The sequence below is a fragment of the Homalodisca vitripennis genome, unplaced genomic scaffold, assembly GCF_021130785.1.
Source record: "Homalodisca vitripennis isolate AUS2020 unplaced genomic scaffold, UT_GWSS_2.1 ScUCBcl_3939;HRSCAF=9776, whole genome shotgun sequence".
Taxonomy (NCBI): domain Eukaryota; kingdom Metazoa; phylum Arthropoda; class Insecta; order Hemiptera; family Cicadellidae; genus Homalodisca; species Homalodisca vitripennis.
In genome coordinates this window covers 52,157-65,596 of record NW_025780068.1, presented here as the reverse complement: position 1 = coordinate 65,596, position 13,440 = coordinate 52,157, and positions in this window count along the sequence as shown.

The following is a 13,440-nucleotide window of genomic DNA, read 5'->3' as shown; positions in this document are numbered from 1 at the left end:
TTTTTTAAATCTATCAGGAAGTTTCTCCTTTCCCTGTTATTTGCCTTATTACAATATCTGACTCAGGAAATTGTGTTAGAAACTTATTAAAAACATGCTTGAATTTTTTGCATTATTTTTATTACCCCTTTTCCCCATCCTACCTTTGAAAATAGTGATTGTACACTTTTGAAAAACGATTTTTTCCCTTTTTCCCATTAGTTCTTCTTTTGTTTTTTTCCCAAACCGAGCGTTTTCAAAAAACACGTTTGTAATTCCGCATATTCTCGTTTATTTTGTTCGAGGAGATTTTTGGATGTTTTTTTCTGTGTAACTTTTGTTATGAATTTTGAAAATTTTTTTTCATAAAAATTTTTAAGCAAAAAACATGTGTTTGTTACTGCGTCCCCAAATATCAACAAAGCACCCTCTTTGAAAAATGCGTGCTTCCTTTGCTACGTTTTTTTAATTTTTGGTTACGCATCCTTTCTTGTTTAAGGGCAGTCTGACATAAAAAAAAAATTTTTTTTGGGGATTTTTTGGTTTTTTATTTATTAATTTTTTTAGAATTTTCTCTTTAAATGGTTTTAAAATATACCTTAATTATAATATTACCTTATAAAAAAAAATTATAAAAAAAGGCTTGCAACTGTTGTTTGGCGTTGGGCACCATCCTTTAGAAAACAACAATCTATAAATAGATATTAATTGGTTTTGTTAGTTGGTACGTTTTGTTTTTGTTGGTTTTAGCTGATATCACACACTTCAGCAATATGACAGATGTCATCTGTTGTTATTATTTTAGTTGGAGGTTTTTGGGAAAGTTTTGAAAACTGGTTTTTGTTTTGCAAGTTTCCCTGTTGTTTTTATTTGTAAAGGAGTTTATTGAAATTTGAATTAGTTTAAAAATGGGTAAAAAGGGAAGAGAGTAGGAACTAAGAAATATGTTACAAGAAGAAGACTTTTTTTTTCGTAGCAAAAAACAGTAGAAACTTAGGAATAAAAGAGGATAGGCCTAAAAACCCCCAAAAAGTTTTTTCCCAAACCCCAAATGGAAATTGAGCCCAAACCCTACCCTGCTATGATAATTCAACTGTCCCTTACAGTTGACATGTAAACATTGAAGCTAGAATCATTTTTGAAAGTGTTGCAGTTGTGTAGGGTTTGTCATGGCAACCTTATTTAGTAAAAAACCTTAGCAGGGTCGCGTAAAAATTTTCCCGTTCCTGTAGTGTGGCATGACAAAAGCTTTTGAAACTGCCCCAAAAGCAAAAGTATTAGGCCTAGGCCTATTGAGGCCCCAAAGAAAAAAGTTCACAATGCTACTATGAATTGAAAAATAAGGTTAGATACGGTTGCGTGTAAAAGGAAAGGGTATCTGCTGCCCAAACTCTTTGCGGCATGATGAATTTACCCGCCGCCCAGCAAGTTCAATCAAAATGAAAAGTTTTTTTTTTCCGCCCTGTAGAAAGTGTGTGTGAAAACTCTAGAAGAGAGCAGTGACAGAAACAGTTTTTGAGAAAAAAATTTTTTCTGGGGAAAGGTAGGCTAACAGGGAAGGCGATCCAAAAATCCAAATATACTATGGATAGCCTCCCTAGGAATACACACAGCGTGGAAGCCATGAGGCGAGCGTTTTGGGGGTTGTATGTCATGTTCAGTCTACTAACGTACGCCTTTACATATTTTTTTGCCAGGCACCGAAAAACACATGGTTTTAAGTATAACAAAGCCGCCAAAGAAAAAAATAAATATGACCACAGCCGCATTTTTTCCCCCTACCCGTTCTAATGAAAGCAATCAAACCCATTTTTAAAACTTTGTGCAGCTAGAATCTCAGAAAAAGTTAAAAAAGGGAAAAATCTCAAAATCCTAATGGTCTTGAATAATGTCATTTGGGCTCGGCTCCCTAAAACGACCTTTTTTAACTAGGTGCTTTAGGGTAGGTGTCTTGAGGGAGTCCTTCATTCAATGTGGGTACAGTCCAAAGTGAAAATTTTTGAGACATTGGGCTAGAACCCGGACTGAATATGCGGTTGCTTTAAACGCTCGACACCCAGCGGATTCGCAAAGCAGATAAAGCGGCTACCCCACATTTAAAAAAAAAAAGGCAACAAGGACTTTAGCCAAAGGAAGCTGGAGGATCTGTATCAAGAAGGAGGATCCCGACAACCCTTCCTACAGTGCGGCCTCTTTAAACCAAGGTATGGTCAAAATATGCTCCCCTTTTTGCTTTTTTGATTTGCCGAAACTTGTTTTTTTTTAACTTTGGGGCCTATAATAAAAATAAGGCCTACCCCCCGTCAAAAATTTTTTTTTCAGTATTCTATTTCTATTGCCTAGTTCCCCCCATGGGAATTTTTTAAATATTCTTGCAAAGGGCACAGTAAAAATTTTTACTTTTAAAAAAATTAGTTAAAAAAAAAAAATTATAAAAAAAATTTAACTTTTTAATTTTTTTTTTAAATTTTAAAAAATCATGATAAGACCTAGATTATAAGCTATTTAAAAAGTAAAATAAAAAAACAGGCTCTATTATAACCATTACAGAGAAAAGGTTCCCCAAATTAACTTTGCGGACTTATAAACATGGAGGAACCTAACAATAAAAACTAATGAAACACAGTATTAGTGAGAAGTTTTAATTCTTCTTCTTAGCAAACTTGAGTTTTATCACTATCGGATAGTATTCACTTTAAAAAATAATGTAAAATGATGCAACTTAATCAGGTCAGATATCCAGCACTGCCATTTGAACAATGGTCTACTGCACTGTATATCCTGCACCTGCCACTTCTAGAGTTAAGGATTTGTAGAGACCCCCAGGCTCTGGGGATCAGCCAATTTGCTATGATTTAGTGTTTTGAAATTTCACAGTTATGTTTCTATCAGTAATATTAGGCTCAATATATGATGTACATCTTATCTTAAGATTTCCTCTTCCGGAGGGGGGGGGGTGCCATGACCCCCCCCCAGTTATAAAAAGTTGTCCGATTTCAACCAAATGTCTTCTAAAAAAGTTTATTGTCTATTATCAGGAAAAATCAACCACAAATTGTTTAATTCCCCAACTTACTTTTAGGTGACTTAAAAAACCGTACAATGAAACATGATAAGGGGCAAAGAAACTTTTTATAATTTTTAAAATAATGAAAAATTAGTGTGCATTATATTTTGGTTTTCTCCAGTAAGAAAAATGTTAAAATTATCTCTTTTTAGACTCAAATTATCAATTCAAGAGTTGTAGTTTAGGCCCAACAAGTCCTATTCAGTAACATAATATTTTTAATGAAAGGAATTGTTTAAAAGCTTATAATATTACTTTTTAAGAATGTGGACATATATTTTAGATATAATTTAGAGGAATCTATTCGGTTAAGAAATAGACTAATAAAATCATAGTACTTTTAATTTTATATCATCATGACAACTTATATAAATTTTTGGCTTAAAACAAATAGTTGGGAAATAAGCAATTGAATTTTAAAAATCAGAGCTATGAAGCAGTGCAAGTTAGAGAAATTAAAATTTATTGACTAAAATATTAGAAATGGGAAGTGTAAACGTCATAAAAATACAAGATAACAAGATATAAAAATAATATCAAAATCTTAAGTCCATATACACATTTTATTGGCACAGTCATTATTATTATTAGAATAAACACTTATCCTGAAAAAGCAAAATGTTGTAATTATTAAATTTACGGAAAGTAAATACTAACAAGTTAGTTAATAAAGAAAACATGGTACGAGAACAATGTGGTTTGGAATAATGATAATAATTCAATAATAAGAACATGTTACAATTTCCATCGGAGAATAGAGGCTGTAGACACAACAAATTTTTAAATTTTAAATAATTTTTTTGAGACAAATCCAAATTAAATAATAGAAAACTCTGAGCTGGAAGTAGCAATTTCACTATTATGATTAAAGACCCCCATTTGTGAATCATTTGTTCATTATTTAATTAATGTGACATTCCAGGTAAATGGTGAATATGATGAACATGAAAATGACTCAAGGCTAGAAAACAAATAGCAATATCAAGGAATTCACCCAAAATACCCATAAACACTGATTAATGAAAATATGCTGGAAAACTTTTCACTAATTTTTACTTAGAAAACATTGTATGGAGTAGATATACAGGGTGTACATAAAGTTTCTGCACAGGTATAATATTTTCTGAACGATAACTGATAAATCAACAAGATTTTGGTACCTCAACACTACACCCAAAAATCTACTTTTTGAAGGAACTATCAGTTTTCTGTAATATCATGGGGATGTCCCGCAAGGAGTCAGAAGGAAATCTTAAATAGGAGCATTGGTCAATATGCACATCATTTTAAAGGGCCTATCTAGCAGAGTTTAATGCCGCAAACCGCACTCAAAAAGATTGATCCAGTACAAAATGGCGCTGTTCAAAGGTTTTACTTGGTTATATTTTATTAGTAGCCATAACCCCAGTAAAGCAAAACTGCAAACCAAACGAATACTGCAGCTAAATACTACATTATGCTTGTCAGTTGTACAGAAAGTGAATTGTGATGTTTAGTTATCCTCAAGGGTTACAAATTTGGTTCTAATATATTGATAACGGGGAAAACATGATAACAGCAAACAATTAGAAAGCTCTTATCTTTGGGTTGCAGTTTGGACTTTCCTATTAGCCAGTCTTATTCATAGTAGGTTTATTCTAGTTTTCTTGTTTTTAGTAGTGCTGTCCAACCTTTCTATAGTGCGCTTTAGTACAAAAGAGTTTGTCGTTATTGCTTGTATTCTTCAACTACACTATGTCGCTTGACGAACGTGGACGTATAACACTTTCTTATTGTGGTTGGTTGGGGAAACAACAGACGATCACATGAGGGAAGCATGCCATTTATTTAATGACTACTTTCACGAGAGGCAGCCAATTTCTAGAACAACTGTAGGGAGAAACTGTTTCAACGCTTTATGGAAACAGGAAGTGTTTCCGATCGTCATAGGTCAGGAAGGCCTGCTACTGTGACAAACCGAAGACAACTCTTTAGATGTATTGCAGTCATTTATTGAGAACCGCAAGAGTCCCTACGCTCAGCAGCACAAATACTCATGATATCTCTGTTACGTCTGTTAAAAAATTTCTGAAAGGGTTTAATATTAAGCCTTATAACGTTCATTTGGTGCACAAACTCAACGAAGATGATTTCGATCGACGTATATAATTTTGTGAAACTATGATGGCCAAAATAGATCGCAACAAAATTGATGTAAACAATATTGTGTTTTCAGACGAGTTGTTCATTTATGCTGAATGGAAGCGTAAACAGGCACAATATGCCATTACTGGAGTAGCGAAAATCCTCACTGGATGCGGGAGGCACATACGCAGTATCCACTAAAGGTGAATGTCTGGCTTGGTGTGATAGGTACCCAGTTGGTAGGTCTTTTCTTTTCTTTATTGAAGGAAATTTATAATGCAATATCAAACAAGTTTGCTGGAAAATGAAACTACACCAGCACTTCGAAACATGTTTGGAGAATATTTCCAGAATATCTGGTTTCAACAGGACGGAGCACCCCACACTACTACGGCATTGATATAAGAGCCTATTTAAACACTGTTTTTTGGCAACGGTGGATCGGAAGGCAGGGGACTGTAGAACGGCCAGCGCGTTCACCAGACCTGTCTCCATTAGACTATTTTGCTTGGGGTTACCTTAAGAAACAACGTCTACAAAAACAAAGCCTCAAAATTTAAATGAACTGAGACAAAGAATACTTCAAGAATGTCAGACGATTCCTCAAGTTGCCCTACAAAATTCTGTTAATAGTTTTTATGTGCGTCTTTCCAACAGTCAAATAACCGGAGGTGAACAATTCGAACATTTACTCTGAAAACATTTGGTAAGTAATCATCTTTTTTAAATAAAAACCCTTTGAACAGCCGCCATTTTTGCACTGGATCTATCTTTTTGAGTGCGGTTTGCGGCATTGAACTCTGTAAGATAAGCCCTTTAAAATGATGTGCATATTGACCTATGCTCCTATTTAAGATTTCCTTCTGACTCCTTGCGGGACGTCCCTATGATGTTACAGAAAACTGATAGTTCCTTCAAAAAGTAGGTATTTAGATCTGTTATCGTTCAGAAAGTATTATACCTGTGCAGGACTTTATGTATACTCTGTATGTATGAAGGGGATGAAATGTTCAGAAGAACCAAGATTAGAGATTTTATTTGATCTTAATGGCCATATTCAAAATGGCATCTTCCCAGAAGACTATAAAGTGGCCAAGATTAGGCCACTCTTCATAAAGTAATACGGGTCAGGGATGTGCAAACTGTCATGCAATATTGTTCATATTAATCTTCTTGAAATCAGTATAGAAAATTATTTGTAACTAATTGACTGAATACTTGAAACAAATTAATCTAGTTTGTAAGCAAACGTGGCTTTAGGAAATCCAAGTCTACAGAATCGGTATTGGTTGATTTTAATGAAAATTCCATTGGTGGTCTTTATGCTATATAAATGATATTTACTATGCTGAACTGCATTTATAAAAGAATTTGACTTATATAAAGATTGTATTATTAGGAATTGTGAAAATTGGTATCAAAATTATGTATTATGCTAATGATCTTATACCTAACAAATTAAAGTTAGATTGTTAAAATGTAACCAGAAGTAAAAGGTAATGGGAAGCATTCCCTACCATGAGTACCCTTGTGATTCAATGCTTACAAGTATTAATCAACGAATTTATAATAATGGAACGCGCTCTGGGCCGGAGAAACTGAGCCGAAATCCTGGGCTGCGTTCCCGAGCCTGCAGGCGCTGGAAATGGGCAAGAACTAACTCCGTCCATATGGCAGGCATTATAGTAATGATCTTACATCATTTTAAAACGCCTTCTAGACTTAATACAATTGTTAAATACTAAAATTTATTTATTATTACAAATGTTAGTAGCTGCTTTTTACCGTGGATTTTTATTTTTAGTTAAAAAAACTGATTTTTGTACAATATCAAAATAACTGAGATTTTGACTTTTATTTTTCTTTCAAAGTCGGAAACAAAGATTACAGGCATTAAAATATTTCCCAGGTGAAAAAAACAACTTTTTATTGACAGTATTTTATTTCAAATTAAACTACATAAAATTTACAAGCATGACATACTTAATCTATGTGTTAGAAAATAAAATTATTTTTGACCAATTTTTGCCTTATTTCTAAGTTGGATTTTTTTATAATGTCAAAAGTTTTCTGTTTTTTCGATGTAACGAGATATTATTTAAAAAAATAGTTTAGTCCCAGTTTTAATTAAAAATAACTCGTGGCTTCCAGTAAATTCGTCAATTTAGAAGTGGTCGCATTTGTTTGAGATAACTAGAGCAAATAACAATATTTTACAATTTTCAATGCCGTACATCATCACTTGATCTACTTAATTTACCCTTAGATTTAAAATCAATAAACAGTTAATGTGTTTCTAAGATCAGCATCATTGGCATGGAGTACAGAACTCGGTGAGTTCTTGCCCACTTTAAGCGCCTGCAAATCCATGGATACACCAGTAACGCACAGCTGTGTGCGACCGGAAAAACACAACATGTGGCTTATGGGCAGTGCGCGTTCCAGTAGTATAGTTCGTTGGTATTAATACACAGTGCGTTAAACACATCTGTGGTCAAACTTATTTTTATTTAGTTTTTGTACACCTAAAATTAAATTCCACAAGTTAGACCAATTTAAATAAAAATAAGTTTTGATAATGCCATTTTTGCCACTCTCTATAATAGTTCTCTACAGCTGATTTTATGGTATTTTAAAATTTCTAAGTTCTAAGAAACCTAATGTTGAGTATACATCTTAATTACATTAGGGATACAACTTAATTTGATTAGCTATGTATATGTGCAGGGACACATGTTTTTTACTTCAGAAATGATGTTGAATGCACCTTTCTTTGACTCTGTACTGAGTGACGTTATCTCTAAAGACATTAAAAAATTAATAATAATGAAAAGTAAAGAACTTTTTAGGTAAGTAATGTAATTATGTCTCATGTGTAAACCTTTAATTGTATGATCATTATTCAATTTCATAGTGTTTTTGTTTGGCTATATCTATTACTGTTTGATCAAATGACAATCAATTATTTTAAATTGTGTGTTGACAGCTAGGTTTATTAATTTTTCAACAAAATGGGAAATTATCATAAACTACCTGATGTCCAAGAAGTAGAGGAGCAGGAAGAAGAAGAAAATTCTACTATATGTTCTGCAAAATCTACAAGACATCAAAGAAAAGGTTTGATTTTACGATTTGGAATTATAATGATAACTCCCTAATCTTTGATAGCCTACAAGTTTTCTCTTTACTCACTTTATCATCAAAATCACTGTATCAGTAAATAAAAACTGTATGCAGTAAATAAAAACTGTCTTAAGAAATGTTATCGTACAGTTTATTTCCCAAATGGGTATTGAGAAAAAGTACTTGAAGGACTCTATTCACTCACTTTTTATGGCTGATTTCTATTATAGAATCAAACTTAAAGAACCTATGAACAGGTATATTTTAAAAATTCATTTCAAAACATTCAGAATTGTATAGTTAATCCTATAATATATTAATTGTCTCATTGGTTTAATCACCTAATTGTTTTATCTGTTAGACCTCTACAAACCAAGATATAGGTTTGCTGTTCTACCCCATAATGCCAAACTGTATGATATGAGATTAAAAAAGTGAAAAATATTCAATTTTGGCTGTTGTTTTCCTACTTGTTCCTGGTAACGTTTGTTCTTGAGCAAAGACTTTTTACACAGTTGGTCAATATATAAAATGCAGTGAAAAATTATTTCATAAATCTAGAGAAATTGTTAATACAAAGGTAGATTTTGATGACTAAAATATAATATGAGAATGTAAAAATAAATGTATAAACCATAAATATGTGTTATTCTATCTGAAAATTTTAAACGTTTTCCTTATAAATGGAATCTCATTTTTTAAATTCTAGTTCCACTCTAGAAACTTGCTTTTCTAAGTTTGTTACTGAAACTTTAAATATTAATTCAAAACTATAGATCACTACACACAGCTTTGATGTATCCCTCATCTCCATTCCTAGTAAAAACATTTCATATTACCACATATGATAGCCTCCTTTAGTGTGTGTAATGTTATATTTGGTGGTGATGAAAATGTAATTAAATGCAGTGGACAGAGTGAGCACCTGTTTCATCCTAAATGCCTTAAGGATGAGCTTGGAGGTGTAAAGACCTATTCAGGCAAGGACTGGAAGGGAAGAAATTGTAAATCACCCTCTTCCAATAATAGTATAAATTCTTCCTCAAGACTAACCTTACTAATGAATTTTCAAAGCTTTGGACAACTTTGAAAGAGAGGTTTTTGTTCAGTTTAAAAACTTTAAAAAGAAGATTTGAGAGCTCACGGTGGCGTCCGTTCACTTCCTTTCTGATATACTTGACTGTACAAATGCACTTATGAATCAAATGAATACTGAGTATGCAGGATTGAAGAAAGAAAATGAGGAATTGCAGGGGAAATGGAGTAGCTGCCCAGTACCATGTGTGAGCTTCAGGACAGAGTCAGAGCCCCCTACAAGAAGATTCAACATACAGATTAGCAGTATCTCAGTAACATCACAGGAAAGAGTGAAGACATTATGAAGAACTTTGGACAGGTGTGCAGAACCCTCTTATGGAGTATGGGATTATGGAGAAGTGGGCCAGTTGCAGCCATCAACCCAGGGCCAATTGTATCCCTAAAAATGGTGTGGTTATTATTGTATGAAGTAAAGGAATGTTTTATGAAAAGTGTGGTGGGCGATGTACCTTTATTTTGTAGTTCCTCACTTTCTGTTCTCCATCATATTTGGTACAATCTGAATCTTGTGGCATGTGACCACCACTGTGATCGGGTCGATCAGTGTGTAGCATGTAGTCGGCCGATCTTTGACCGAGGGATAGAGACAGGTGACAATCAAGCCGTTTTTCGGTGAACGGGTTTGGGCCAGAACGGACGGTGGTGGTGAGCGAGTAAGGAGGACATGCATGTTGACTGACACCGGAGACTGGACGGGTAACCGTTAAGACATAATTTAAATTAATTCCCGGTATATAATTTGGTTATACTTTTGCTACCAATAAATTATGGCGGGCTAAACAGGTTAGATGAGGGATTGATGCGGGCCTTTGGGGGAATATAATAAGGATTTGTTTCGGGATCACCACGTGGTGTTTCACCACTGTCGGTCAATAGGTATCATAATGATAGCTAAATAATCTACACTCGTTATAATCTTATAAATGTTATGAATGATATCCAGTGCTAATTCTGATATCTGTTCTCTGGGAAAACATTAAACACATTGTCTTTTTTCAGATCATGATAAAATTCCACTACAATACACCAACAGAAGAAGAGTTGAGAGGGTATCAGCTGATAGTAGTAAGAGCAATGAGTGAGTATCCTGTCAGTTTACAAATGTGACAAAAACTATGCAAAAGTAGAAACAGTTCTGCAAACATACCAAGATGTCTGAAAGGCGAAACTATTAATGTAATATTTTTAAATGTACTGTAAATAAAAGCATGATATTTTTATGCAGTCCATTCGGTTATTATAATTGTAACCGGAAATACGATTTGGGTAGAAACGTATGAACTGTGAGACCACAATACATTCTATGGAATGATGCATACAAAATTCTCCAAAATGCCAAAAAAATAAAAAAATACATGCAAATGATGCCAACAGGGAAGATTACGGTAACTGTTTTTTATGCTTCTCATTGATTTTCTTGAACATGGAACAACTATAATCACTGATAATTTATTTTTAAACTTAAGTAATCAAGATTAAGGGCAGAGGAAAATTTAGTTTTAAAATGATAAGAATGGAAATGACATTCAAGAACTATGGGATGCTTTTAAAGCTGGTAGGTGTTTCTGGATCTGCATTACAGTACAGAAAGTACACCAAGCGACTACCATTTGTTTCCAGAGATCAATGTTGGATGTTTTATAGATCAATGTATCAAAACTGATTTTTTATATATATGAAAAGTAATGTTTTAGAATAAGTTTAATTATGTTCAAAGTTTAATTATAGTTCAAAGCTCAACAAGGCACCCTTAGCTACAAGAATAAAATTAACGATCTTCCATCAAAACACAGATAGAATCTCCAATACAATAGATAGGACTCAATGCCCTTTTGGATACCGTAAAACCTGATATAGTAGTACTGAATGAACATGGACAAAAAGAAGAAACACTCAAAAATACAAGACTTATTGGTTACACTCTAAAAAACAGGATTTAGTCACAAATCTCACCTGAAAGGTGGAGTCGCCATATATGTCAAAACCAAATAAGCGAAAAAAGTGGAAGAAATCAACATGAAAGAACACTCCATTGAAATGATATGTGAGATAGCTGCCTTGAGAATAGCTTTTGGGAAATCATATCTTTACATTGTAGGTATCTACAGAACACATGGTAACCTAGAAACAGGACTAGATGTCATCTATGACTCCCTTGAAACAGTCTCAGCAGAAAAACACACAACAGTTCTAATTGGAGACATTAACATTGACTGCCTAAACAAGGGAGATGAATTTTTCCAAATGGATAACACTCTAAATTGCTATGGACTGCGTAGGATCGATCTTCCACCAACCCGTATAACACATAGATCTCAAAGTTTAATAGATGCCATCTGCACCAACATACCAACACAGGAAATCAATGCGGAAGTTATAAACACCGCCATATCAGATCACACAGGCCAACTGTGCACACTTTTCAAAGAGATAAAGACAACTAATGCCTCTACTATAAAAAGAAGACCAATGAGCACCAGAAACCTTTGAGAACTGAAAGAACTACTGGCCAATGAAAACTGGGAAGATGTTTATAACTCCTTCAATGTAAACGAAGCCTACAATAATTTTAGTCACACCACACCCTTCAGGGAGCACTAGATCAAGCTTGTCCCTTAGTTCAGTTAAAACAAAGAAATAAAAAAAGCAAAACAATGCTCAATGACCCCAATACACTTCATTTAAAACAGCAATTTCTGTCTGCTCAAAATGCCTACAACGCGAGTGGTAGGGAGGAGCATAAAAGATATGCCTCACAATTAAAAAAAGAATACAACTTACAACTTAGAGAGCTGAGGAAACAGACAAATGCTAGAACCATCTTGGAAGCGGACAACAAATCTAAAGCCATTTGGAATGTAATAAACACTGAACGCAAGACAGCTGAAGAAGTTAACTCGCTAACAAGACTCAAAATTAACGGAGAAGAAACTACAAACCCCAAAGAAATTGCAGACCACTTCAATCAGTATTTTACATCTATCGCAGAAGAAACTATCAAAAGTAGCAGAAATACACGAAAACAAATAACCCAGCCAATATTTAACAGATATGTGCTGTATTTTAATCCTAACAGAAACAAACTGGGATGAAATGATTAACACCATAAGGTCATTGAAGACAAAGAACTCAGCCGGATATGATGACATTTCATCAAAACTTTTGACGTTGTGTGAGAATGAACTCAGCAAACCTCTGGTAGATATTGTCAACAAGTCATTTAGAACAGGAGTCTTTCCTTCTGCCCTAAAAATGGCCAAAGTGTACCCAAAATTAAGAAAAGGACCAACAACTGAAGCAGCTAATTACTGCCCCATCTCTCTTATTCCAACCTTTTCAAAAATAATAGAAAAAATAGTTTTAACACGACTTTTTGATCACCTCAACACATTTCAACTTTTAACACCCAATCAACATGGCTTTCTCACAGGAAAATCCACAACTACAGCCCTCATTAATCTGGTTGAGTTCCTACTTGACCAAATTGAAGAAGGAAAACACCGCTACAGCAATATTACTGGACTACAGCAGAGCCTTTGACTGCCTGGATCATGAACATTTTCGTACAAAGCTTACTACCCTTGAAATTTCAAGGCTCTTCCAAGTCATGGTTCACAAGCTACTTGACTGAAAGGATACAAAAAAATGCAATAAAACATGTACAAAATGGAAGAACAAATATAGTAAATTCTGATGCAAAACCAATAACCCGAGGAGTCCCCCAAGGCTCTGTTTTGGGCCCAGTACTCTTCATCCTCTTCACTAACGACTTCCCACAATTCATTCAACAATACAGTGATACACTCATGTATGCTGATGACACTGTACTACTACTTGGAAGACTCAGACCAGAACATTTGGATATAGACAGCTTTGTGGCCTTAAACATGGCAATACAGTACTGTCACAATAACGACCTGGTTGTTAACGAAACTAAGACACAGCAACTAATACTGGGACGACAAAAACAGGATGTGTCAGGACTACCCGACCTTGGAGAGATTTCTTCTTGTCGATACCTAGGAGTTACTCTGGACGACAAGCTATCC